The 27,964-nt window shown below is 43.6% G+C and overlaps 1 protein-coding gene across 1 annotated transcript in view; it reads left to right on the top strand.

Annotated features, from left to right (window-relative positions):
- Positions 1 to 27,964, top strand: part of WWP1 (WW domain containing E3 ubiquitin protein ligase 1) — a 2,386,594-nt gene that overhangs the window by 1,054,410 nt on the left and 1,304,220 nt on the right. The gene's annotated exons all lie outside the window — the stretch shown is intronic.

Genomic DNA, 27,964 nt, shown 5'->3' on the forward strand with positions numbered 1-27,964 from the left:
GCAACACATCCATCAAGGTAGGTACTGCCTCCCTTGAACCCCCCACCGCAATTCTTATGAGTTACAGAAAATGGTAATGATGTCTTCTGCTTTTTTCATTGTTTTTTTTTTTATTGGAAGAATTTGGGATGGTTGGAGGACAAATGTCTATACCCTGTTTGCATTCTGTTACTTTTTTCCCACTGTTAGATTATGGGGAGGGGGGTGGCAGAGGGTGGCAGCTCCCCTACTGAAAGGTGGGTATTACTAAAGGTATTTTAGCTGGTCAGTCTTCTGAAGACACACCTACGCCTGTGTGAAAAATGGTTGGACTGCTTATAGCAGTGGTTCCCAAACTTGTGTGTCCCAGGGCACCCTAAAATTTTTTTTAGACCAGCCATGGCACCCAATATCTTTTTTTGTCAGACAACACTATCAAAACATTTGAAAACTCTTTGAAATAAATATTTTTTAATAATGGGACTATATAGAAACAGTGTAAACACAAAAAATGCAACACAACTTCAGATTAACATTACGCATTGAGTCAATACATTTATTTAAAATCACAAATTAATGAGATTGATGACTCTGCATACTATGTGATAAATGCTCAAGTCTGGCCGGAATTTTCGACAAGCATATTCTCAAATCGTTTTCTACATCTCGAAGTCTCTCTCTCTGCTTACTTTTTATGGAAGTCATCGCAGAGAATGCTTTTTCACACAGGTGAGTGGTGCAGAAAGTCAACAGTACCTCAATGGCTTTTGCTCCAATGTCAGGATGTTCCGCTTCAACTTCAAGCCAAAACTGTGCCAAATTAACTGAGTTAAATTTGAGCTGCAATGATCTGTCTGTTTCAACATCGATTAACTGTTCCTTCTCTGTTAGTGAAAGACCAGTCAAATTCTTGTGCTGATGAAAAGGGTTCCTAACCCAATCTTTGTCAGATGTATCAAGAGATGGGAAGTAGTGCTGAAGCTGCTGTTTTAGTAAAGCTAAATGTTCAAGAATCAGGTCGTGTAATGCAACTCCTCCAGGATCAGCTCATGCTGCATTTGGAAACATGTGAATTGAAGTTGCTGTTTCTATTTCCTGTTGCCACAAATCAATTTTGCGTTTAAATGCTTCCAGTTTGTCGGTGACGGAAAGAATGTTAGCAGCAACACCTTGCATACCTAAATTCACTGAATTCAGGACTTCAAATATGTCAGCAAGGTATGAAACTTTACTGGTCCAGGAGGAATCAGACAGTAATGTTGCAAATTCATTGTGTGGTTGATTTTGAAGAAAAAATGTTTTCAATTCAAGGTGAAGTTCGCAAACACGTGCGAGAACTTTCCCCCTGGACAGCCATCTGATATCATTATGTAGCAAAACAGTGATATAATCAGAACTCATATCTTTACACAGTTCTGAAAACAGTCGGCTTTTGGCTAGATGCGACTTGATGTAATTAACAAATCGCACCACTTCACGTAAGACAGTATGTAGATCAGGTGGCAGTGTTTTACTTACAAGGGCTTCCCTGTGAATGAAACAGTGCGTTGTGGTTATGTTTGGATTAGTTGCTTTTGCCAAACTCAGGAATCCACGGACACATCCTGTCATAGAAGGCGCTCCATCTGTGCAAATTGAGGTGCACCATTGCCATAACAATCCATGTTGCTCAAAAAATGTGCATACACACTTAAATATGTCTTCTCCACATGTCTGAATTATCTTTCTGCAAAACAGAAACTGTTCAATAAGTGACTGTTGATTTGGATACCTTACAAATGCCATTAATTGCGCTTTACCACTGATGTCTGTAGATTCATTGAGTTGGAGAGAGAATCTCTTGCAGATTTTGAGCTGGTTGCAAACATTGTAATTAATATCATCAGACATCATTTCAATTCTTCATGCAACAGTATTGTTAGATGATGGTATTTTTGCAATAACTTTCTCTGCCTCATCACCTAACATTGTTTTCATCATCAGCCGACATGCTGGCATTATCAAAGTCTCCACAACAGTATGTGGCTTCATGCTTTTTGCAACTAATTCTGCCACTTGAAAGCTGGCAAGTTGCGCTTTGTCAGAAACTGTAACTGCTTTTGTAAAAAACTGAACCTGTTTATGTTGAGATTGTAGCAAGCGTTTAAAATAAAGTTGGTCTCTCTTAGCAGCAGCAGGATGTTTTGTTTTTAAATGGCGCTGCAGCTTACTGGGAACCATGGCTTCATTTGATAAAAGTTCGTGGCATATAATGCAACATGGGTGTTGCATGCCCTGTTTCTCCACAAATGTAAAACCATAATTGACATAATTATCTGAATAAAGCCTTGTTTTCTTAACAGCAGAAGCCTTGGCTTTTGGCTGTTCAGTAATCATACAACTTCCACTGGTACTCTCACGGTTACTACTTTCATCTTCTGAAGTGTAATCCACTTGATGCTTTGAGGTAGAGGCCATTGTTACCAAAAAAACAATACTTATTTAATGCGCAATTCAACTTCTCTCTTCACCTCTCTTACAACAAAGTTCACGTAATCATGCACAGTGTTGCCCGATTGTTAGTTAGGTGCAAAAAATTATTTGGTTTATAATTGGTCCAATCTTAGATTTGAACAAGCTGATTGGCTGTTTGCATCATTCTGGTTTATTATTTTCCATTTGAATCGGAGCATGCATTTTAGTGTGACTTGACATTTCCGTACTTTTTGTTATTTTGATGTGCATGGTGTAATAATCTATATAAGTATACTTTCATGTGATATTCAAGTTTAGCTTTTAACTATGGAGACTGATGTCACTAAAAAATAATGACAGACATTTGAGTTTCAGAAAACGCACGCTAAAGTTTATAAAAGCATTATTTAAAATCTGTCCCTATTTTGGGGCTTTTATCCAGAATTCTTGTGCCAAGGGGTTGACATATGTGTTAGCATTTTGATAAGATGGTCTTCTTGGGTAAAACATATAAAGAGGGCAAGGAAGATTTACACACTGACCAAAATGTACACTACAAAAAAGTGTATGCACACTCAAAATTACTCAGAGCTCCCCAACAACAATAACAATCGACAGTGATTCTGACGTCTGTCTGTTTGCCACATGGCATGTGGACTTTCAAGCCATGAGCGTTCATACTCGACACATACAAACAAGCAGACAAAGTCATTATGCAAACTAAACACTGGCGCACTGCAATAATAATTATTATTTTCAACAAACGCAAGTCCGATAACCATAAACAGCTTAAAAGTCACAAAAAGTAGGTTACAAAGCAGTCGTACGTTACAACTAATATCCTATGACTGACTACACCTAAAAATGAAACCTTTGTGCTCCAAATCACCCCACCTAGACCTAGACCTAGACCTCTTCTACCTCAATCTCTTCCTAAAAGTACCTGTCTTCAAAATGCTAACCCTGCCAGCCCTTCTCCCCCCTGATTATCCCACAGGGATTCCTGTCTACATTAGACATAAAAGATGCTTATCTCCACATCCCAATCAGGCCCTCCCACAGGAAATATTTAAGATTCTTGGTGGGCTCTTTTGACTTTTAATTCTGTGTCTTGTCCTTTGGACTTTCCACCGCACCCAGCTTCTTTACCAAATACTTGGCCGCTCTGGTGGCTTACTGCAGGGCAAAGGGAATACAGATTTCTGTACCTGGATGACATGCTGATCCAGGCTGCCAGCCAAAAAATACTGCAAGGGCACTTCCTCTTTGTGGTGACCCTACTACAGTCACTGGGATTTCAGGTAAATCTGCCAAAATCCCATCTTCAACCAGCACAGGACATTGTGTTCCTCGGGTGCAGAATATGTTCAGATCTCATGGAGGCATACCTACCACCTCCAAAAGTGAGCTCCTTGACAGAACATCTCCTGGTACTTCACTCTACCGAGTTGACTGCAAGGCAGAACCTCAAGCTTCTGGGCTATATGGCATTCTCAATACCCATGCTTCCTTTAGCAAGGCTGCACACGAGGAAGCTGCATTCGTACCGCCACTCAATCTGGAAGCAACACAACCAGCCTCTGGAGCACATTGTGGCCCTTCTGCCCTGCCTAATAAAGGAAATACTGTGGTGATTGGATCAGGTACAAGCGCAACCCAGGCCTCCCACTCCAAGCATCACAACCCACTCAGGTCATGCACGCAGACACGTCAGACCTGGGATGTGGCACCACCCTTGGGCACCCACAGGTGCAGGGCTTGTGGCCAAATCACCTCAAATCAGAACACATCAATGTCAGAGAGATGAGGGCAATCCTTCTAGCTCTCCAGGCATTTCAACCTTTCATTCAACAGGGGACACTTCTGATATACACAAACAACATGACTGTATTGTGGTATATCGACAAGCAGGGGGGGACCAAGTCCTACCTGCTCTGCAGGCTAGCCTTTTTAATATGGGAATTGGCTACCTCACAGGGAATTTCCCTGCAGGCAACCTTCATTCCCTCCCTCCACAACAAACAAGCAGATTATGAACCAGCACAAACAACCACGAATGGATGCTGCACAGAGATGTATTCTTAGATCTGGTCCACAGGTTGGGTATACCTCCAGTAGACCTGTTTGCCTCCACCATCAACAGGCAAATTCATGCCTTTTGCACCAGGACACCCGAACCACAGGCACTGGCAACAGATGCCTTCTTAATTTTGTGGAAGGGGAAATATTTAATGCATTCCCTCCTTCCCACTCATTCAGAAGGTCCTGCTAAAAATTCAGCAGGACAACCTGAAAATCTTGTTGGTGACTCCCTACTTGACCAGACAGCACTGGTTTCCCTTACTCCTACATTTGTCCAAGGGCAATCACCACAGGTTACCCCCCAGAATGGACCTCCTCACACAGCACAAGGGGTCACTAATCCATCCACAGTGACATGCTGCACCTTACTCTGTGGCTGATAGGATTCTGATCCCATTCACACACCTTTACAATGAGGATGTGTTCAACGTCCTGCAGGAGGCCAGGAAACCAAATACTAGAAAATCATATCTCTCCAAGTGGAAACAATTCAGTATTTGGTGTCATAAAAGACAGCTAGATCCACTTCTCAGTGAACCCCCTCTTGTGCTGTCTTATTTGTGTGAGCTACTGCAGTCTGGTCTGGCTTATTCATCCATCAAAGCCCATCTGTCTGCTGTTTCTGCTTGCCTGCCTTTGGATCCCCCATTAGTATCTAGACTCCCTTGCAAACTCTTCCTCAAAGGGGTACTGCACTTTAAGCCCCCCAGGAACCCCCCCCCCCACCTTGGGACCTCAGCTACGTGCTAGAGAAGCTTACGCTACCTCGCTCTGAGCCAGCAAACTAAGTCTCTTGAAAACACTGTACTTGGAAAACTGTTCTTTTAGTGGCCCTAACCTCAGCCAGGAGTGTGTCTGAACTCCTCTTCCCTTTCTAGTTTTCCACAAGTATAGGGTCACCCTTAGGACAAATCCATCCTTCATGCCCAAGGTAGTCAGTGATCTGTCCCTTAATCAGGTCATACAGCTACCCGTTTTTTCCCCAAACCCACAAGGGGACAGTGAGAGAGTGCTGCATTCCCTGGATGTTTACAGGCAAATCAGATTCTACCTGCACAACACCAAGTCTGTCAGACAGACTGACCACCTCTTTGTATCCTTTCACTCCAGAGCTCTGAGGAAGGCAGTGGCCAAGCAGACTATTTTCTACTTGGATCTCCAAAGCCATTACCTTCTGCTACCAGTTCCATGGTAAGTCCCTGCAGGGTACAGTTAAAGCTTATTCCACAAGAGCAATGGTATCTTCAGGAGCCTTCTTCGAGTGTTTGGATACCTCTTCTATCCTGGAAACTGCTACTTGGTCCTCAGTCCATACCTTCACCAAACACTACAAGCTTGATGTAATCTCCAGATCCAGGGTAGGGTTCGCCAGGGCTATCCTTCATGGATTCCTAGAATCTGCCTGTAGACCATCACCCAACCTCAGTGAGCTTTGACATTCGCCCATATGCAGAGTACTGCAACATGGGAATAGAAGGACATAGAAAAGTTGTGTAAAATCTTACCATAACCATAGATGTCTTCCTCTGCCATGTTGCAGTATTCCTTCCAACCCTCCTTCCCCTCTTGTCCGCTAATAACTTCCCTTTCTGGATGGCAATGATATGGCATTGCCCTTACAGGACTGGCTCAGACTGGGGATACTGTTCTGTGGGCTGGTGTGTGCCAACGTCACCTTTATGGCCCACAAAATCTCGTCCACGTCTGATGCACCACAGAGGGACTGAAAGCTTTTGGATACTGTCTGTACATACGTGAGTCTGAAGGGTAAACCCATATGTAGAATACTGCAACATGGAAGAGAAGGGCATCTATGGTTATGGTAAGTTTTTACACGACTTTTCTTTTTAGAGTACTTGTAGATTATAGTATGATGTCAATCACATTTTACTACTGTTAGCATCACTATGTGGTAAAAAGTCTTTATAAATCAGTATGGCACATTAATGTGATTTTGACATTATAACAGAAGAAGGGTTGCAGTTAGAACCTGTGAAAAGTATGTATTTGTCGAGAAGATTCAAATCTAGTCTGTAGGGATTTTTTTAATTGCAGATTGAGAAGCCCTATTCCATGAATTTACTGGAGTGTATGTAGGCTTCTGAGATTATTCTTTTTATTCCAGTGGTTATAATTAATTGTGGACCTACTTCCCCATCCCAGGAAAATTGAGGTACCACATAAAAGGAATCAGTACAGCACATTCATTCTGTTCTCAGTTGGATATGGAGTGTATACTTCTTTCCTAAATGTTTAACTCTGAGCCTCTCCAAATCCATTGGCTAGGAAGATCAGGTAAACTTCAGTGGATTGGACAGTGTGAAAAAAGGTTTAGTGTCAGGCTGATAAGATACCATCTTTTGTTATTAGAATACCAGGGAAAAGAACCATTAGAGAGTAGCAGAAAGTTTCCTGATATTTCGTTGAATAATTCCTGGTGATCAGTATCTGTACCTGCTAATGTTCATTATAAAAAATAATTGCTGATAACCTTCATCAAACAGATGGGAGATAAAGCCACAGGCAGACATCAGTCTTCTGGCTAGACCTCATAGTCAGTCAGATATCCATAGAGGGCATAAAGTTACCTTCTCTATTGAAGCCATCAGCACAAAGCCTGGCTGTAAAAGAGGGTGTAACCTGTGCTGTCCCCCATTTTTTCAGTCCCTCCAGTGCACCCCCCAACGATGTACAGTCTTAAACTTTTTTCATCAGCATCAGTACTTGCTTTCTCCCAGTTGCTCCTTTCTGAGTATGCTGGATTGTGACCCTTTGTTCCAGAAAGTTGACCATGAGCCTGTGAGCTGTTATACTTGTGGTGGCTGGTTATTTACTCTAGCTGTGGTGATGGCTATTGCAGTAACATCAGGATGTCATTGCCACATGCAAAACCTGGCTCTGGGTCTCCACCAGAAGTCATTCAGGTATCAGATTTTTCTTACACTCCTCCTGGGGTAGGAGAGCTAGTTGTCTGCCATTTCATTTTATCTCCTCCCCAGGCCGGCCTTGCATGGTAGCCTCAGTCCATTCCTGAACTCTTAATTGCCAGCAACACAGACCGATACCTTGCCTCAGCCCAGTAGTGCTGTCTCCTTTTCATTTTGCATCTGAATAGAACAGTCACTTATCTGACTTGGTCAATCAGTTGCTTCCTTGGCAGAGCTAGAAAAAAAGTATTTTCTTTGCATTACTTCTTATTGTAATCTCAACTGCATTGATCATTTTGCTTAACTGTTTCAAGATCTTCTCCATGTTTAGTGACATCACTGAATAAAGTTGTTTATGTTGTTTACTATTGCTGCAACTTTGTATCTATATCATGTACGTGATGTGGAGATTTTCTCCCTGGGCATCCGCTGAAAAAGGACCTGCATCCAGTCAGAATTTCCCAGTAAACAAATGTAAATAAATAAAATAAATAAGTACCATGTTCTTGAGGAGATGCATTCCCCTAAGGATTATCATCTTAAATGCCTTTATTTGCATTTAGGAAGGACTGTGATCTAGATGCATGTGAGCATTGTTCTACCATTAAGAAAAGGCCATTCTTAGAGGACCTAAGCATTTGAATATCTGCATGGAACATCACAAACTGCTGGCATTAGAGAGGATGTCTGATGTCTTGCTACTAAACTTATGGTTCCTTCTTCCTTTCATAAGATTGTACTAGGTTAAAAGTCTCATAAAACAGAAATTCATCCAGAATACCTCTGATCGTTACATTTCTCCAAAATCACAAGCAAACAAATAACACCTCTACTAGCAGTGCTTTTTCTGGACACTTCCTCTGGTCCTAATGGTTTCTGCCCTTGGTTTCTGTACCACTGTAGAGATTTCATAGTTACATCACTAAAGCGTATCTATAACCTTGGCCTCAAATCAATATCAAGCCCTCTATCTGGGAGTCTGCCTTTGTCAGTCCTGTACCAAGTAATCTCAAACTGTACTCAGCCATCTAATTCTGTCCAATCTTAATAGTCCCTACCCTTGGGAAATATCCTTGAAAACAATTTGCAGTCAACTTGAGCTTTACCTTGAAATATTACGCTTGCTTCCTCTTAGGTACCATGGCTTTTGGGCAGGTAGAAATACATCTGCTCTCTGAATATTCACTGACATCCTCACTAACATGGATTGAGGTAGCCTCACTGGATCATAGGATGTTACTAGGTTAATGACCCTTAAACTAATTTTCCAATGGGGGTGGATTCTTTGACCTTACCTGGGCATTTATGTGGGTCTATCCTGTTATCACACTTAGAAAACGTCAATGTAATCTCTGAAGCTATCCAATGATTTAAAGATTATCTGACCAACCAAATTTTGCAGATAAAATTGGGCCTGCCTTATCAGATGCATGTTCCCCAGGGATCAGTTCTTGTATTCTATTCACCATTTTTATAAATAAAATGCCTTTTGACATATTTCTGAAAATCCTCCTTTTTGCAGTTGACATGGTTGTCTTCAGATCTAACCCTTCTTAACAGCACCATGCATAGTCAACTTCAAGATGAGCTTTGTTCAAAAAAATACTCCAAGAACAAAAAAAAAAAAAAACTCCATGCGGTTTGGCACAAAAAAAAAGATTCACTAAAGACATTACCCCTCTCCATATCAAAGTCCTAGACAATAACCTAATTGAATCCACTACATCATTTAGATACCTTGGCATTTGGCTTTAACAAGCCCTCCAAGATCACATTCAGAAAGTCAGATCCAAAGTTAGCTACCTCCTACACTGGCCTTAAAAGATGTCTCCTTTCGGTACTTGTGTATTATCGCAGCCAGATTTCTAACCAGACATAATTTCTAATCTTTTAGCGAAACAATGTATGTTAACCTGAAAAGGGGTGTATGAACTCGTAAATACTTTTGTGTCGCATTGTTTTTGATCTTGGAAGAGGAATAACGGCGCAGTTCCTCTTCCTGGGTAGCATCCTTTCACAATCTAACTTGAGAAATGCAAGAAACATGCCTGTGGTTTTGGAGTCCTGTGAAGAAGGACCTGCTTTACATTTTTATAAAGCTGTAAGGAAAAGGTGTACAAATTTTATTGTAGTTTCAAAAACTGAAGTAAAGTTATAAAGGGTGTGTCATTTGAACTTTCTCTTTGTTTTTGAATGAATAGGGAGTTGAGATTTTTTTTGTCTTGAGAGCTTAGTAGTGCGGCTATGGTTTCATTTTTAGTTCCATACAGATTGTTTAATTTTATCCATTTTGGCACAGAGGGTTAAGGCTGTGAGCTGCTGTTCATGTGATACAAGGTTTGATTTTAACCAGATGTTGCTCTTGGGCCATCCCTTGTTAACAAATGGGTGATCGTGTTTTAGTTTTAAGGTGGTGGTTATTAGTATTACAAAATTATCTGCATTTTGTTTCATAGTTTTGAAGGGTGAATGTGCTCTGTATTCAGGGCTTGGTGAGTCGTATTCTCAGTATTTGTACAGTGTGTATTTGTATTCTTACCCTGGAATATCAGATTTGACCGTTATTCCTCTTCCTGCCTCATACACGATGTGACACAGTCAAAAGTAGTAGATTACACACCCCTTTTAAAGTTAACATACTTATTTTCAGCCAAACATAAGGAATTATGCCAGGTTGAAAATCTAGTTGCAATAATAGCAAGTATCCTCCTTTCTTCTCACATCCTGCTAGAGCAGTCTTAGGCAAAGGTATCCAGCTTGTACAACTAGATTATGGTCTACTCCCATTCACTACAAAACAGTCTACCACCTTACAACTTCTTTTTAATAAAATCTGCTGTTTCGTCACCAACTTCCCTCAGGGTAAACTTCATTGCAGCATTTTGAAAAAGGCAAATTGGCTACCCATTCAAGGTAGTGCCAGCCACCTCCTTATTGGTTCCCACTGTTGAAACAGCTATGCCAAAATGCACCATCCCCCAACTATGAGACTGACTACATCCAACTCATACTGCTGGTCCTACTCTTAGAAATCCATCCACTAAAATTTATTAGATAGACCATAGCTTCTCTGTTCTTGACCCTAAACTGTGGCAATCACTGACACCTGGTCTTATTGGAAAAAACTACTAATGGCTCAGACCTCATTTTAGACAATACTTAGATGAGTAGTATAAGTGCACATGTCAGAACACAGACCATGTTCTTGTTACACAATTGCATTCATTCCAGAAAACTGTCTGCTTAATCTCTTAAGCTCTCCAACATATAAACTCATACCCTCTGCTTCCCCACCTGCTAATATCCACTTCTCCTGTTATTAGATCATTTATTGCAGCTCGTAGTATTTTACAATTTCTACCGTCTCCACGAGTACAGTTTCCTTCATACTTTTGTATTATGCCCATTCTTTCACCTGTACCACTTGCGTTATACATTGTATACTTCTGATATTACTACTTTTTTAAATATTCTTGTAAATATGTATTTTTAACATGTATGTTATATCCCTAAACTGTAATTTAGTAAGAATTTTAATCTTAATTTACTGTTGCTGTGCATGTAAACCTGGCTGAGCATACAAATGATCAGATTTAATCAGTGTTCTGCCCTAGTAAACAAAGTTAACTGAATAAAAAGGTGAAAAGCTTAGAAAACTGGAGAAAATAATGTCTCTGAACCTGTCATTGGCAACAAACAAGGACAGGCACCTGAGGCCCTTGAAACCTAGTCACTCAGTTAGCCCTGAATCCCCTTGATGTATGGAGAGTCCGAGTCATCTCATCGCACTTCAGTTTTTTCCAGTGAATTCTCCTCCCAAATTTTCCCAAGATATTTTTAGAGAGCTCTTAAGTGGTTAGATTGATTCTTGCAAAACAAGATGAAGCTTTTGATTTGGCTTCAGAGGCTTCTCTCCCATTGGTGCTTGAAGCTAAATCTACTGGAGTATGTAAGGAGGTAACATGGCATTTTGCGGCTTAGATGCCTGCTATCCTGGTTTTGAAGGGTTTCATTTACACTTTGACTATAAAAAAAAATACAGAGAAGTCATTACTTTGCAATACTGTAGAAATCTAGGAATCCTTGCCAGAGAACATGGATCTCCCCTGTCAGAGATATTGGGGGGGGGGGGGGGGAGGCTGCAAAATAAAAATCAGGTAAACACTAAAAGTGAAAGTTTAGCAAACTTTAATAAAATGTGTTGCAAAAACAAAAAAAAAAACACTCAGTCTTGCATGCACACACAAGCATAACTAAATCTTGAAGCATGTGGCAAAGCTGCAAACTTAAAATGTTTTTAAGAAGTCTGATTTCTGTACATTTCATACCATAAGGATTTCAGATACTTTCACAAATTAAAACAAGTTAATTTTTGATACTTAAGTTACAAGTTAATTTCTTTATACATTTGAATGTTACAGATAAAAAATCAAATCAAATGATAAAACACAAGTCAGACTTGGTCATCAGTTAGCAAATGAAATGACCTTGGTTTGATTAGTGGACCAGTACTGAACCTACTACTGAGACCAGGAACAATGTATGTATTATGGTAGTACATTGCCATCCCAGTACAGTGCCATGCAGCACAGCAGCATTCAGCTAAAAAAAGATGGAGAAATGAAGTTCATGGTGGTTAGTCAAACTTGTGCATAAAGCATTTTTGGTATTGTTTGATGCCAAAAAAGAAACACTTTAATGTGGTCTGAGATTTTTTTTTAGCTAGCTCTATGGTGTACAGTGAAAATGAGCTGATTATATTCTAACCATGCAAACTTTAGTTGGTGGCCTGGACACTGGACAACAATGGAGAGGGAGATGAGTAAAGAGGCAGCATCTATTTGCTTATCTCCGGGAAGAGGGTTGAGTACTGTCTCCATGTCAGAATCCCTGAGAGAGACAAAGGTAACATGGAGGTGCTTACTTGTGAGATGGGAGGGTTGCGTCTATATTTGTCAAAGGTTCATTTCCACGAACCTTTCTTCATTAACCTGAAACCACCGAACATTCACTTCAGCGAACGTTCACATCTGCAAAATATTTACATAGGGAAAGGAAACATTGGACAACAGCAGAAATTTGCCCTTCTCCCCCACTGTAGTGCGATCTTGGAGTAGGTAAGGTATATATAGTTGGGGGGGGGGGTGCAGCCTCTCTCTTGGATGGGTTTGACATACTGCAATGTGTGTTATGGTGGTAGTGTGGTCAGCTAATTCCTTTCCCTGTTTAATTTTTTTTTTTTTTTTATTTGAACATTTGCTGAAGTGAACGTTTGGTGGTTTTTGGGTTGATAAGGAAAGGTTTGCAGAAGTGAATCTTCGACAAATTTTTATAGACCCGGGAGGGTAATGTCACTCCAAAAACAGGTGACGTATCCTGACTAAAGCCCTTTGTACACTGTATGCCTGTAACTACTGTAGAGTTCACAGTTGGAATGTTAGACACATAAATCTCCAGTTGGCTGCCTGCACGACAGCCATGTCATGATATTCTGTCTTACTGTTAGTTGATGAATGGGCATAGTCATAGTAATTAACCATATGGTTGACCGGTATGACGGAGACTAAAAAAACAATTCTGTAAACTTTACTTTTACCTACATAAAAACTATTACAGGTACAGAGTGCAGGGTACACAAGATTTCAGTAGTATAAGTAAAATGTTTATTGAAAGCCAATTGCCTGTCCTTATATGATCAAACAATTTGCTTGTCTTATGAACAAATATATATATTTTATTAATATAAATTCAGACATTGCAATTCTAACATGTCTAAGTGCCTTGATGTTCGTGTTACACTGCTGCAGTCATTACACTTTGGTTATCCTGCCATCAGGCGGTTCTCCAGTCGGCCTGAGTTCCAAAGTCTTGGTCCGGCGTCGGTTGCTGTCGCCTCCTCCCTGACGTCAGTGCGACAGGGGTATATAGGATGCAGCCGACGCCATTTTCTTCAGTCTTTCTTGCCACGCAGTGCCCGAAGCAAAAGCAGTTCGCAAGTGTCGTTCAGCCGTCTCCTGAGATTTTCTTTCCGAATCCAGAACCGAAGTCTTCTACAAAGCTAAGTACCCCATTGGGGAAACTTTTTCTTGCCTCAGACCGATGTCAGTAAAAGTTAATAACTGTATTTCTTGTGGGAAGCAAATATCTCATAAGGATTTCCATTCCTATTGTATCCCATGCCTAGGCCCAGACCACGACGTCACTGGTTGTCAGTTTTGTGCTAGGTTTAACAAGCGCACTATTAAACGTCGGTTTGATTTTGCCCCTCATTATTTTGGTAGAAAATTCAATTATACCATGCCGTCGAAACTTCCGATGACCGGAATACACAAAAAGCACTAAGACAAGGATGGGCATCCGAGGCCTAAAACTGACGGCGAAGCCTCTTCTAGGCCAGTCGCCGGTTCTCCGGTTTTCAGCGAGGTGCCTTTGCAGCCCCTGACGACCGCTTCTGTAGAACCACAGGCCGCCCCTGACTCCCACATGGAGATGGCTGGGCCTTCGAATGCACACATTATTCAGCTTACCGAAACTAACCTTTCAGAGGGATCCGGAGTAGCTGAGCAACCCACAGCTTCAGAGGGTGTCTTCAGACCTACTCAGTTAAGCATTAAACTCTCAGCTAAGTCTAAGCCTCCTTTAAAATCAAAGAAACAAATACAGCATTCTCCAGGACAGGCTTCCATGCCTAAGAAACAGATGCTCAAAATGGCCGAAGACCTAATCACTCTGATAAAGGCGTCCCATCCCCCTCCTGGTAAAAGGCCTAGACAGGATACAGACTGTCTCATCCGACCAAGTGTCCATCTCTTCTGATTCATCCTCAGACCTAGGATACTCTTTGCCCCTTATGAGGCTTCTGATGCTGAGGAATCAATTCCATCAGCCTCACTGCCTGAGGACTACTCCTTTGGGGAAACCCTACATACCATGAGGGAGCATTTCCACTGGGAAGGACAGGATTACTCAGAATCCAAGAAAAGGCTCAGAGACTTCCTTTTATTACCTCAACACAGACCCCTTGCTATTCCGCCAGTGTTAGATATTGTGGATGATGTGTATACTGAATCCAGCTTAAATCCTGATTCCTTACCTCCAGCCCCTGTTAAACCTGACAGATACTACAGAGTCCCTGACTCAGATAAATTTCTGTATAAAACCCTGTAGCTGACCCTGAAACTATTTCTCAGGGACCCAAAGGAGTTAAGGCCTCATCAGCCAAGAATCCAGTTCCCTCTGACAGAGATTCCAGATAGTTAGACAGATGGGGAAAGAAAGTATATATGTCTGCAAATTTAGCAATGAGAGCCTTAAATTGCCAATTTTACATGCTAAAATATCAGCAATTTTTACTGTCTCAGTTAAACCAGAAAATGCTTCCAGAACCAGATCCTCCTAATTTTAAAGAGATGCAGGATTTATTGCATGCAGCTGAACAAGTGGGAAAGCGTACTTTGCAGTGTGGTTTTGATTCTCTAGAGGCCTCCTGCAGAGCAGCAGTTACAGGCTCTGTCATTAGAAGACATGCTTGGTTAAAAGAACATACGTTACCAGATCATGTTAAAGCAAAGTTATTGGATGCACCTTTGCAGCAGGGTGTGTTATTTGGAGTTAAGGCAGAAGAGGTATTAAAGAAAATGGAGGATTAGGCTAAATCTATGCAAACGGTGAAGATTTCTTACAGGTTCAGCCTCCTAGATTTAGCAGAAACTGGCCAACTAAGAATTGGTCCTTTCCAATAACAGACAAACCTCAAAGGGGAAGATACAGACGTCCAAGAGGTAGAGGTCACACACAAGGTGCTTATAGGCTTCCACAATGGGTTGCCTCAGGCCAGAATGAAGGGGAAGACAGGCCCCAACCATATAAAAAGCAGCTCCAATGACTTCCCACTACAGCTGCCAAACAAATCCCTCTTGGCAGCCCCCTTGGGAGGAAAACTGGCACTCTTCTACCACAATTGGCAAATGATTACCAAAGACAAATGGGTTCTCAACATTGTATTTCAAGGTTACAGGTTCCACTTTTGCACTCTGCCAAGGTTAAAAGGAATGCCAAATATGCCACCAAATCAATGGGCAGAGGCTCAAAAACAAATTACAGCACTCCTGGATAGGAGAGCTGTTCAAAAGGTACCATCACAGCAGCAAGGACAAGGATTTTACTCGACTCTTTCTGGTACCCAGAAAGGGCAAAGCCTGGAGGCTCATTCTGGATTTTTCATCTCTAAACACTTACCTGGATGTTCCGAAATTCAAAATGTTGACATTACAACAGCTTCTTCCCATGCTGGGCAAGAAAGCTTGGCTCGTGACTTTGGACCTCAAGGAGGCATACCTGCATGTCCCTATCAGACAAAACTGCAGAAGATACCTCAGATTCATAGCTGGTTCAATGCACTACCAATTCTCTGCACTGCCCTTTGGCTTATCTACTGTGCCCAGGGTCTTCACAAAGTGCCTGGCACCAGTAATTGCATTTTGCAGACAGAAAGGAATTTAAATTTATCCTTACCTGGACGACTGCCTGATTCAAGCAGAGAGCAAGGACATTCTTCTAGAGCATCTGGCGTTTGTAAAAAAAAAGTTAAGTTGCCTGGGGTATACAGTAAACGAAAAGAAATCAAAACTAGTGCCCTCACAAGAGATTATATTCCTGGGTGCCAGCTTGAACACAACAGCCCAGATGGCTTATCTCATGCCAGACAAGCAAGGACAACTGACTCACTACTTTCAATTGATGGCAACAAAGTCCCAACTCCCGGCAAGAAAAATTATGCAGGCTTTGGGTTACATGGCATCCTGCATACTGCTAATTCCATATGCCAAACTGTATATGAGGAAACTACAATGGTACCTAAAGAATGTATGGTCTCAACACTGTCAAAGTTTGGAAACAGTTATACCACTAATTCCTTGCCTTCAACAGGAGTTTCAGTGGTGGGCTCAAGCTTGTTACCTCAACAAGGGACAGCCTTTTACACAACCCACAGCCAGGCAAACACAGACAACAGATGCATCTGATTACACCTGAGGAGCACACATGGCAGGCAAATGTATTCAGGGCACGTGGCCCTCAGAACAAAGGTATCTTCACATCAATCAAAAAGAGATGCTAGCTGTACAAAATGCCCTTATAGCTTTCAAGGACCTGCTGCATCCAGGACAACTACTGATAAAGACAGACAACACCACAGTTATGTGGTACATAAACAAGTAAGGGGGCACGCACTCCTACCCCCTATGCAGACAAGCCATGACCTTGTGGAACACTGCTATAAACCTTCAAGTTCATCTGCAAGCCCAATTCCTGCCAGGCGAGAAAAACACACTGGCAGACGACTTAAGCAGAAAGATCATGGATCCCCACGAATGGGAATTGAATCCACAAATATTCAGAATGGTAACACAGAAATGGTGGAGCCCGGACATAGACCTGTTGCATCCCCAATAAACTGCCAGCTACAAAAATTCTGCACAAGGAGTTACCATCCACAAGCATGGAAAGTGGATGCCCTCTCATTCAGCTGGGAGAACCTACAACTATACGCTTTCCCACCACTTCCTCTCCTGCCAAAGGTACTCATAAAAGCCAGGCAAGAAGAGCCAAAGATGATCCTGATTGCACCAGACTGGCAACACCAGCACTGGTACCCAGTCTTAAGGAGCTTAGCACAAGAACCACCCTGGATTTTGCCTCAGATCCCACATCTGTTGACTCAGCACAACAATCAAATTCTACACAGCCAGCTAAAGACCTTAAACCTAGCTGCATGGAAGATTCCTTAGTCAAGCAAGCAATGCCTCTCTCCAAAGCTGTTATGGATGTCATTCTGGAGGCCAGAAGGCCAAGTACCAGGAAAGCCTATTCGGATAAATGGAAGAGATTCTGTGCCTGGAACCAAGCTCACAGCCTTGACCCACTTGTCCCAAACATTCCTCAGATACTACAATACTTAACTGAGATGTTGGACAAAGACCTCTCCTTCTCATCCATCACGATCCACGCCTCTGCCATCTCTGCTCATTACAGCACGGATCCACCAATTTTCTCTAATCCTCTGTTAAAACAGTACCTCAGAGGGGCTAAAAACATAAGACCGTCCCGTAGAGCACCTACTCCAACTTGGGACCTCAACTTTGTTTTGGAAAAACTAACTTTACCTCCTTTTGAGCCAGCTAACACAGCAGAATTAAAATATATCTCTTGGAAAGCTGCTCTGCTCCTGGCAATAACAGCACGAAGAGTTTCAAAATTACAGGCACTAATGGTAGTGGAACCTTTCCTCATTTTCCACCAGGACAGGGTGTCTTTAAGAACTAACCCTACGTTTATGCCAAAGGTGGTATCCAGTGTGGCTCTAAACCAAACTGTTCACCTGCCAACTTTTTATCCTAAACCACAGAATAAGGGGGAGAGACTACTGCACTCTTTGGACATTCACAGGCAGTTATGCTTCTACTTGGACAAAACCAAAGCTTTCAGAAAATCTGAGCAATTATTGGTAGCATATGCTGCAGGAGCACAGGGAAAAGCCATTTCAAAACAGACTATTTCAAAATGGATAGGACATTGTATACGTTTCTGCTACACATACCATGGAAAATCTGTACCTAGCAGCATTAGATTTCACTCCACCAGGGCAACAGCCACTTCAACTGCCTACCTCAGGGGAGTACCTACCAAGGATATTTTGGAAGCAGCAACTTGGAGTTCTGTACATACCTTCACCAAGTATTACCATCTGCCTCTATACTCTAAATCCAGGGCTGGCTTCACCACTGCAGTGCTGCAGGGCCTTATAGCCACCCCTAATGCCTTATAGAACCAGCCACCCTACCTCAGCTTTGGGATTCTACCCAAGTGTAATGACTGCAGCAGTGTAACACGATGAACATAGTACAGTTTTGTATCTACCATAAATATAGATGTTAGAGTGTATACACTGCTGCAGTCCAGGTTATCCTCCCTCCTTCCCCTCTTACTGGCTGGTACGTACCTATGTCTTCTACCCTTAATACCTATGGGGAGTATTTGCTGGTAGCTGTAAGTTTTTTTTTGCTTTTCTTATGTATGTTTTATTAGCAATTTGAATTGCGTACCTATTTAGAGGCACCTGACATCTGGGGCAAGAAAAACTGAAGAAAATGGCATTGGCTGCATCTTATATACCCCTGTCGCACTGATGTCGGGGAGGAGGCGACAGCAACCGACGCCGGACCAAGACTTTGGAACTCAGACCGACCGGGGAACCACCTGATGGCAGGATAACCCAAGTGTAATGACTGCAGCAGTGTATACACACGAACATCTACATTTATGGTAGGTACGAAACTGTACTTTTCTCATAGGGCCTTCTATTTTGCATGTGTAAAATATGACCAGTATTTTAAATTTCTTTTAAAAATAATACAAGTTTGAATGTCTGCAGGATGGCTAATACTGGTTTCACAAGTTAAGATATTCAAATTCGCTAAATGTGCAAGCTTTAGTAGATATTCTTTGCGTATTTAGAGTTAAGTACATGGTCACTTTTCAATTATAAAACTACTAGATCTGAAGTTGTTTTCTTTTGCTTTTCAACCTGTGGGACACAGATCCAGGACAGATCTGACTCGGCCATATTTTCCATCATTGGATTCCAGCTCCGAGTTCCTCCCCTACCCATAATGTCCCTGTCACCTTTCTTCCCTCAGATCTTGTTTGACGAGCATATCGCTAGCATCGTGGTCCATTGCTCCAGGCTTTAGGGGAGTGTTTTTCTGCTAATTTTTATCCTCTCCTTTGGGCTTTCCTATCCGTTTTATTCTTTCACCTTCCACTATCTTTGCACTCACGCATCGGCTCTTTGTTTTTTAACTACCTTTCCATTCCCTCTTTCTCTCTCCCTGTACTTAGGTGTGTGTATAAGAGAGTGATGTTCTTCGTGTTTCACTGTTCCAGTCATTACATTTGGGTAATCTGCTGGCAGGTTGCCCTCAGTCGGCCTGAATTCCAAAGGTTTGAGTCCTGCGTCGGTTACTGTCTCCTCTTCCATGACGTCAGGTCATCAGGAGTATAAAACAAGCAGCCAACGCCATTTTCTTTAGTCTTTCTTGCCGCGTGGTGCCCGAAACAGAAGCAGTTCGCAAGTTCCGGTTGGCCGACTCCTGAAATTTTCGAGTTCAAGTTTCAGAACCGCAGTCTTCACTAAAGCTAAGTACCCCATTGGGGCAACTTTTTTCTTGCTCCATACCGATGTCAGAAAAAGTTAATAATTGTATTACTTGGTGGAAGCAAATACCTCATAAGTATTTTCATTTATACTGTATTCCTTGCCTAGGCCCTTACCACAACGTGCCTGGCTGTCGGTTTTGTGCTAGATTTAACCAATGCGCTATTAAGTGTCTGTATATTTTTGCCTCAAAATATTTTGGAAACAGATTTAACTACCCTGAAATGTCGTCTGATAGCAATCCGACTACCGGAGTACACAAAAAACACAGAGAAAAGGACAGAGACAGACCGTTGAGGTCCAAAGCCGACGACGAAGCTTCTCCTAAGCCAGTCGCCAGTACTCAGTGAGGCACTTTCGCAGCCCCTGATACCCACTACTTTTGAGTCGCAGGCCCCTACTGAGACCCATGTGGAGTACGGCACGCCGCAAGATTCTCAAAGTATTGTACCCACGGATGTCTCTCCCTCGGATGGGTCCAGAGCCGCTGAGCAGGCACCGGCTTCTGAGGGTGTATTCAGGCCTCAACATTTTTATATAAAACTGATGCCAGCTTCAAAATCAAAGACAAAAGCAACTTCTAAAGCTAAAAAAACTGACACATGAGCCAAGTGCACAGGCATCTATGCCCAAAATGCAGATGATCAAAATGGCTGAAGACCTAATTACCTTAATCAGGGGTTCCCATCCCCCTTCTGATAAGAGGCCTAGGCAAGACACTGATTATGAATCTTCAGATCAGGTTTCTATTTCTTCTGATTCCTCTTCTGATCAGGAATTATCTATACTCCCCTATGAGGATTCTGATGCAGAGGAATCTATCCCATCTGCATCACCTCCTGAGGATTATTCATTTGGAGAAACCTTGCATACTTTGTGGGAGCATTTTCACTGGGAGAGTCAAGATTTCTCAGAATCAAAAAAGAGGCTCAGGGATTTCCTCCTCCTCCCTCAGCATAGGCTTTTAGCCATACCTCCTGTTTTAGACATTGTGGATGATGTGTTTTCAGAGTCAAGCTTGACTCCAGACTCCTTACCTCCGGCTCCCAGCAAGCCTGACAGATATTACAGGGTCCCTGATTCACACAAATTTTTATTTAGAAACCCTGCTGCTCACCCTGAAACTATTTCATAGGGTCCAAAGGGGGTTAAGGCCTCAACAGCAAAAAATCCTACCCCCTCTGACAGAGATTCAAGGGCACTGAATAGATGGGGAAAGAAGGTTTATACATCTGCAACCTTGGCAGTTAAGGCCTTAAACTGCCAGTTTCATATGGTCAAGTATCAACAACATGTTATGGGATTGCTGAAACAGAAAATTATGTTGATTTCTGAATGTGCAAAAAATAAAGAATTACAGGAATTATTGCATGCAGCAGAACAAGTTGGAAAACATACTTTGCATTGTGGTTTTGATTCCTTAGAGGCCTCCTTCAGGGCTGCAGTTACTGGATCTGTGATCAGGAGGCATGCCTGGCTAAAAGAGCAAAATGTGCCTGGTCATGTTAAAGCTAAATTACTGGACGCACCTTTACAGCATGATACTCTGGTATTAAGGCAGAAGAGGTTTTAAAGAAAATGGATGACAAAGCTAAGTCTATGCAAACTGTAAAAGACTTCTTACAAGTGCAGCCACCAAGATTCAGTAGACACTGGCCTACAAAAATTGGTCCTTTCCTGTGTCCAACAGAGCTCAAAGGGGCAAATCCAGATGCCCTAAAGGTTCTAGATACCAGGCACAAGATTCTTACAGGTCAAAGCAATGGGATGCTTCTACCTCCAAATCTGGAGGAGATAAAGCGCAACCCTACAGAAAACAGTCTCAATGACTTCCCTCTGCCATCACCAAGCACTTACCTTTTGGCAGCACCCTTATGGGGAAAATTAGCACTTTTTGCACAAAATTGGCAGTTAGTAACCCAGGATAAGTGGGTGCTAAACATAGTATCTCAGGGATACAGATTCTACTTCCATACTCTGCCAATGGCAAACGGTGGGCCGGATCTGCCAAAAAAAATCAATAGGCTGAGGCACAGAAACAGGTTACGTCCCTCATGGATATGGGGGCTATTCAGCCATTACCAGAACAGGAAAAAGGACAAGGTTTTTATTCAAGACTGTTATTGGTACCCAGAAAAGACAAGGCCTGGCACCCAATACTGGACTTATCAATTTTGAACACATACCTGGACATTCCAAAATTCAAAATGCTAACTTTACAGCAGCTTCTGCCCATGCTGGGCAAGAACGCTTGGCTGGTGACATTAGATCTAAAAGAGGCATACCTGCATATCCCAATAAGGGAATCGTGCAGAAGATTCCTCAGTTTCAAGGCTGGCTGTATGCATTACCAATCCTCTGCACTGCCCTTTGGCCTATCTACTGTGCCTGGCACCAGTAATTGCATTTTGCAGACAAAAAAGTATACAAATTTATCCTTACTTGGACGACTATCTCATTCAAGCAGAGAACAAGGACATTTTTCTTCAGCACCTGGCGTTTGTGAAAAGGCTTCTAACATGCCTAGGGTACACAGTAAACGAAAAGAAATCACAACTGGTACCCTCGCAAAAGATAACATTCCTGGGTGCAAGCTTGAATATGACTGCCCAGATAGCTTTCTTCATGCAGGACAAACAAAGGCAACTGACTACTTACTTCAAACTGATGGCAACAAAACCCAGTTATTTGCAAGACAAACTCTGCTGGCTTTGGGGTTCATGGCATCCTGCATCCTACTGATTCCGTATGCAAGACTGCATATGGGGAAACTACAATGGTACCTAAAAAGTTTATGGAGTCAACATTGTCACAGTCTGGAAGCAATGATTTCTCTCATTCCCTGCCTACAACAGGAGTTTCTATGGTGGGCAAAGGCATGTCGCCAGAACATGGGACGGGCTTTCACTCTACCCACTGCCAGCCAAACCTTAACAGACGCATCAGATTATGCATGGGGGACCCACCTGGTGGGAAGATGCATTCAGGGCATATGGACCCCAAAACAAATGCATCTGCATATCAATCAAAAAGAGATGTTAGCTGTTCAAAATGCCCTAACAGCCTTCAAGGACTTACTTCATCCAGGACAACTACTGATAAAGAAGGACAACACCACGGTGATGTGGTATATAAACAAGCAGGGGGGCACGCACTCATACCCCCTTTGCAGACTAGCCATGGCACTGTGGAACACAGGCTTGACTTACCAAGTACATCTTCAAGCTCAATTCCTGCCAGGAAAGCAAAATACTTTGGCAGACGATTTAAGCAGAAACCTTATGGACCCTCATGAGTGGAAACTAGATCCACAAGTCTTCAGCATGATAATAAAGAAATGGGGGAGACCGGACATAGACCTATTTGCCTCTCCTCAAAATTATCAACTGAAAAAATTCTGCACAAGGACTTATCACGGACAAGCATGGAAAGTGGACACCCTATCCTTCAGTTGGAAAAACCTATCAGTTTACGCCTTTCCTCCCCTGCCTCTTCTTCCCAAGGTTCTACTAAGTCAGACAGGAGAAACCAAAGATGATACTAATTGCCCGGACTAGCCCTGCCAATACTGGTACCCAATCCTAAGGAACATGTCTCAATTCCCAGCTTGGTACTTACCTCAAATACCTCACTTACTGTCCCAGCAAAACAATCAAATCCTGCACAATCAGCTCCAAACACTGAAGCTGGCAGCATGGCTGATCATGTTATTATTCAAACAACACCTCTCAGTAAAGCTGTGATGGATGTCATTTTGGAAGCCAGAAGGCCTAGTACTAGAAAATCTTATGCTGATAAATGGAAGAGATTCTGTGCTGGGAACCAAACACAAGGAACTGATACAGCAGAGCCAAATATTCCTCAGATCTTACAATACTTGACTGAGATGTTTGACAAAGGCCTATCTTTTTCATCAGTAAAAATCCATGCCTCCGCCATCTCAGCTCGTTACAACACAGAGCCCCACCAATCTTTTCTCATCCTTTACTAAAGCAGCATCTTAGAGGGGCCAAAAATTTAAGGCCTCCCAGAAGATCACCAATTCCTGCATGGGACCTCAGTTATGTGTTGGAAAAGCTCACCCTGCCTCCATTTGAACCAGCTGCTACTGCAGACCTAAAGTTCTTATCATGGAAAACAGCTCTGCTCCTGGCAATTACTTCAGCAAGAAGAGTCTCAGAGCTACAGACCCTCATGGCTGTGGAGCCTTTTATCATTTTTTACCCAGACAGGGTGTCCCTGAGGACCAATCCTTCAGTTATGCCTAAGGTGGTTTCCAGTGTGGCACTTAACCAAACTATTCAACTGCCAACCTTTTATCCGAATCCGCAGAACAAGGGGGAGAGGATTCTGCATTCATTGGACGTACACAGCTAAGATTCTACTTGAGCAGGACTAAAGCTCTAAGAAAAACTGAGCAGTTATTAATGACATATGCTGCAGGATCAGAAGGAAAAGCTATTTCAAAGCAGACTATTTCAAAGTGGATAAGCCACTGCATTTGTTTCTGCTACTTACACCATGGCAAACCTGTGTCCAAGGGCATTGGGTCTCATTCCACCAGAGCTGCAGCAACATCAGCAGCCTTTATCAGAGGAGTACTAACCAAAGACATTCTAGAGGCTGCTACTTGGAGTTCTGTTCACACTTTTACAAAGCATTATCATTTGCCTCTCTACTGTAAGTCCAGGGCAGGCTTTGCCACTGCAGTTCTGCAGGGCCTTATAGCTGCCCCTAATGCTGTTTAGCTCCAGCCTCCCATCCATAGCTTTGGGATTCTACCCAAATGTAATGACTGCAACAGTGAAACACGAAGAACATAGTACAATTGTGTACATTTAACAGAAATGTAGATGTTCGAGTGCATTCACTGTTGCAGTCCAGGTTACCCACCTGCAATCCCCCCTTTTATTCTGGAGTTTCTCTTTCCTTCACTATTTTCTACAACCTATGTCGTGTATTTGCTTGTAGATGAAGGTAAAGTTTGTATTGTTGCATGTATATATAGTTTATATATATATATATATATATATAAATATAAATATATATTTTTGCTACCTTTTTGGGGGCACCTGACATCTGGGGCAAGAAAAACTAAAGAAAATGGCATCGGCTGCTTGTTTTTTACCCCTGACGACCTGACGTCATGGAAGAGGAGACAGCAACCGATGCAGGACGCAAGACTTTGGAATTCAGGCCGACTAAGGGCAACCTGCCAGCAGATTACCCAGATGTAATGACTGCCACAGTGAATACACTCTAACATCTACATTTATGGTAAGTGTACACAACTGTACTTTTTTTGGGTCCCCTGCATTCCTTACCATGGCAGAGACACCCTAGGCAGGGTTTAGGATGTGCATGGACTGTGGCCACAAGCTTTCCCCTGCTGATGGCCATACTCTGTGCATAGTTTGTTTAGAGGTTCCTAACTTGGATTCCTCTTGCTCGATCTGTGTGGGGTTCAACCCCCATGCTTTGATCGAAGGGCCTCCTTCCTCCCACTGCGGAGGCCCAAGCTTGATCCTCAGCTTCTGCTGCTTCCTCCTCCCCGGCCTCTGGGACCTGACCTCCCTCCAAGAGGACTGGGAATGGGGAGAACGGCAAGCACCGAGATTGGGATAGGCTGAGGAAGTGGTCCCCCAACCGCTCTTCGTCGGCCAAGCCCCAGGTGAAATCTCTCCTGGCTCCCACCGCGGGCTCCCCTTGGCTCCATTTTCCTGGTTTCTCTCCAGAGCCGGAGGTTCCCCGGGGCCATTCCCCTGTATCGGCCTCCTCCCGCCGCCTGTCTTGGCTGATGTCTGTGGCAGCTTCTGCCATGTCCATCCGCAGCCTTTCCAAAGCCAAGGTGGACAGAATGATGCTGAAATTTATCCACACACAGATTCAGATGGGAGCCTTGCCTGTCTCCTCTTCCTCCTGGGCTGAGGGCATGCAGTCTCCCTTCTTGCCAATCATGCCTTCTCCGTTCCGACCCCCGGTTTCGGAGTCCTTGGGTCTGAGGACCCTTGGTGCCGATGGTACCTCTACACACACCATTGTCTTGAGCAGGTCTGCTGTGACCAGCTGAGAACCAGATCCGAGGGAGTGGTATCGGCTCCAAGTTTTTCAGAGCCAGGCCATCCACTCAAGTCTCGGTACCTGGAGGTTCGGCTCCGGCTCCCTCGTTGACTCAGGATTGTGGACCTGGTCATTCTTCCAGCTCCAGGGTTTTGTTCTCTGTCTGCCTTTAACGTGGTGGAGAGGGCCCTCTCGGTTCCATCTAGACCCTTGATGCTTTTGTCCTCTGAGTCTGTCCTAGCTCCCTCTGTGTCTGGTCCGGACTTTGTCATCTGCCTCCCTCAGGGACAGCCTGTCATCTCTCCACCCTAGGAAATTCCCCTACGGGAACAGCAGGAATCTTTTGAGTCCTCCTTAGAGACAACACCCCCGAGGAGGTTCCTCAAAAGCACACGTGTAAAAGGAGACACTTAGATTCCCCACTGGAGTCCGTCACGGAGGACACTGACTTGGAGGAAGGGGAGAGGTCCTCACAGTCACCTCCAGATGATGTCTCTTTTGGAGACAACATGGAGATCCTTCACCATCGTGTGGGCTGGTTTGCCCAAAAAAACCCATCCCTGACGAGTCGATACTCCTGGAAGGTGTTTGGCGCAGGAACCTCTACATACCCTCCAGTGGATCTCATTACATCTCAGGCATGGAAGGAGCCTGACCCAGTGGAACCTATCCCCAAATGCCCTGATAAGTTCCTCAGTGGCCCTTCTGATAAACCACACTGGTCCAAGGGGATCCCCTGTCGATGCCATAGTGGTGGAGGCGGCCACCAAGAAGGAACTCGCACAGGAGAGCTCCACTGCCCATCCACTGGACAGAGTCGAGGGCCATGGACCGTTTTGGGAAGTGGGTCTACCCTTCAGCAACATTCTCTGTACATGTGCTGAAGTACATGGTATACATGATTAGGCTTCAGCGAGACCTAGTTAAGGAGGTCGCGGAATCTACCCCAGGGTCCATGGTGGCAGAAAAGAAGGTCTTCTCCTCCCTGATGGCCACCTTTACCTCCATATCCAACACCTCTGTGCGGCTCCTATCTTATGCTACTGAGGTCGCCACTAGAGCAGCTGTAACAGGCGTTGCCATCAGGTGTCATGCCTGGCTCCGACTTTGTGCCTTTTCGGAGCCTTTTAAGGCATCTTTTGTGAATGCTCTGTGTGATGGTTCTACTCTCTTTGGAAAGACTGTACGTGAAACACTAGTCCAGAGTGAGAAGGACTGGAAGACTCTGCCATCGGAATCCGCTTCTCAACCCCTCAACAAACTTACTCCAGGAATCAGTAAGGGGTGAGGAAGATGTGGTTCCTGAAGTCTCAGGGTTATTCCCAGGATGCTCAGGGCTCACCTTCCCCCAGAGGCAGAGGGGGATTTGACATATGCCGCCCTCACAGCAGAGCATGTCTGAGGAACCAAGGGTCTCGGGATTCTTTCCCCGGATAGGCCCATGCAGCAGCCTTGAAGGGTTGCTTGGCTGCTTGTCTCTGGAAGCAGTTGGGGGTTGACTTTCGCTACACTCAACAGCCTGGGAGTCGATCACAGATGATCGTTGAGTGATGCAAATCATATCCAGAGGATATGCAATTCTCTTCACCCAAATGCCACTCCCTTCCAAACACCTCTTGGATATACCACTCACGCAAAGGGAGGATGCAGCAGTGGAAATTTCCAAGCTGCTCGAAAAGCGAGTCATCCAGCACTCACCACCCCACCCCCCAGACCAGTACGGATTAGGCAACTATTCCAGGTTCTTTTTAGTGCCAAAAAAGACGGGGGACTTGAGACCGATCCTGCATCTGTCAAACCTAAACCTGGCAGTTGCCAAGACAGTGTTCCGGATGGTCATTCTCCAGTCTATCCTGCCCTTCCTGCAGGAGAACGACTGGCTGTGCTCAGACCTCCAGGATGCATACCATCACATCCAAATGGACAGATGCTCTCAGAAGTTCCTCCACTTCCGGCTGGGGGCCAGTCATTACCAGTTCAGAGCGCTACCCTTTGGTCTCACCACCAGCCTTCAGGGAGTTCACCAAAGTGGTGGTGGTGGTAGCAGCTCACCTGCGGCTGCAGGGCTTCCTGGTCTTCCCCTACCTAGACAATTGTGTCATTGCCACTCCCTCCAGGCATCGACTCTGCCAAGCCAGGGATTCACTTCTCCAGACCGCCCACCAGTTGGGCATCACCATAAATCTCAACAAGTCCTGGTTGAACCCGGTTCCAGTTCTGGATTGTATTGGAGCTCTGTTAGATACCA

This window comes from Protopterus annectens, chromosome 3.part0, assembly GCF_019279795.1.
Source record: "Protopterus annectens isolate FY-2018-M chromosome 3.part0, PAN1.0, whole genome shotgun sequence".
NCBI lineage: Eukaryota > Metazoa > Chordata > Ceratodontiformes > Protopteridae > Protopterus > Protopterus annectens.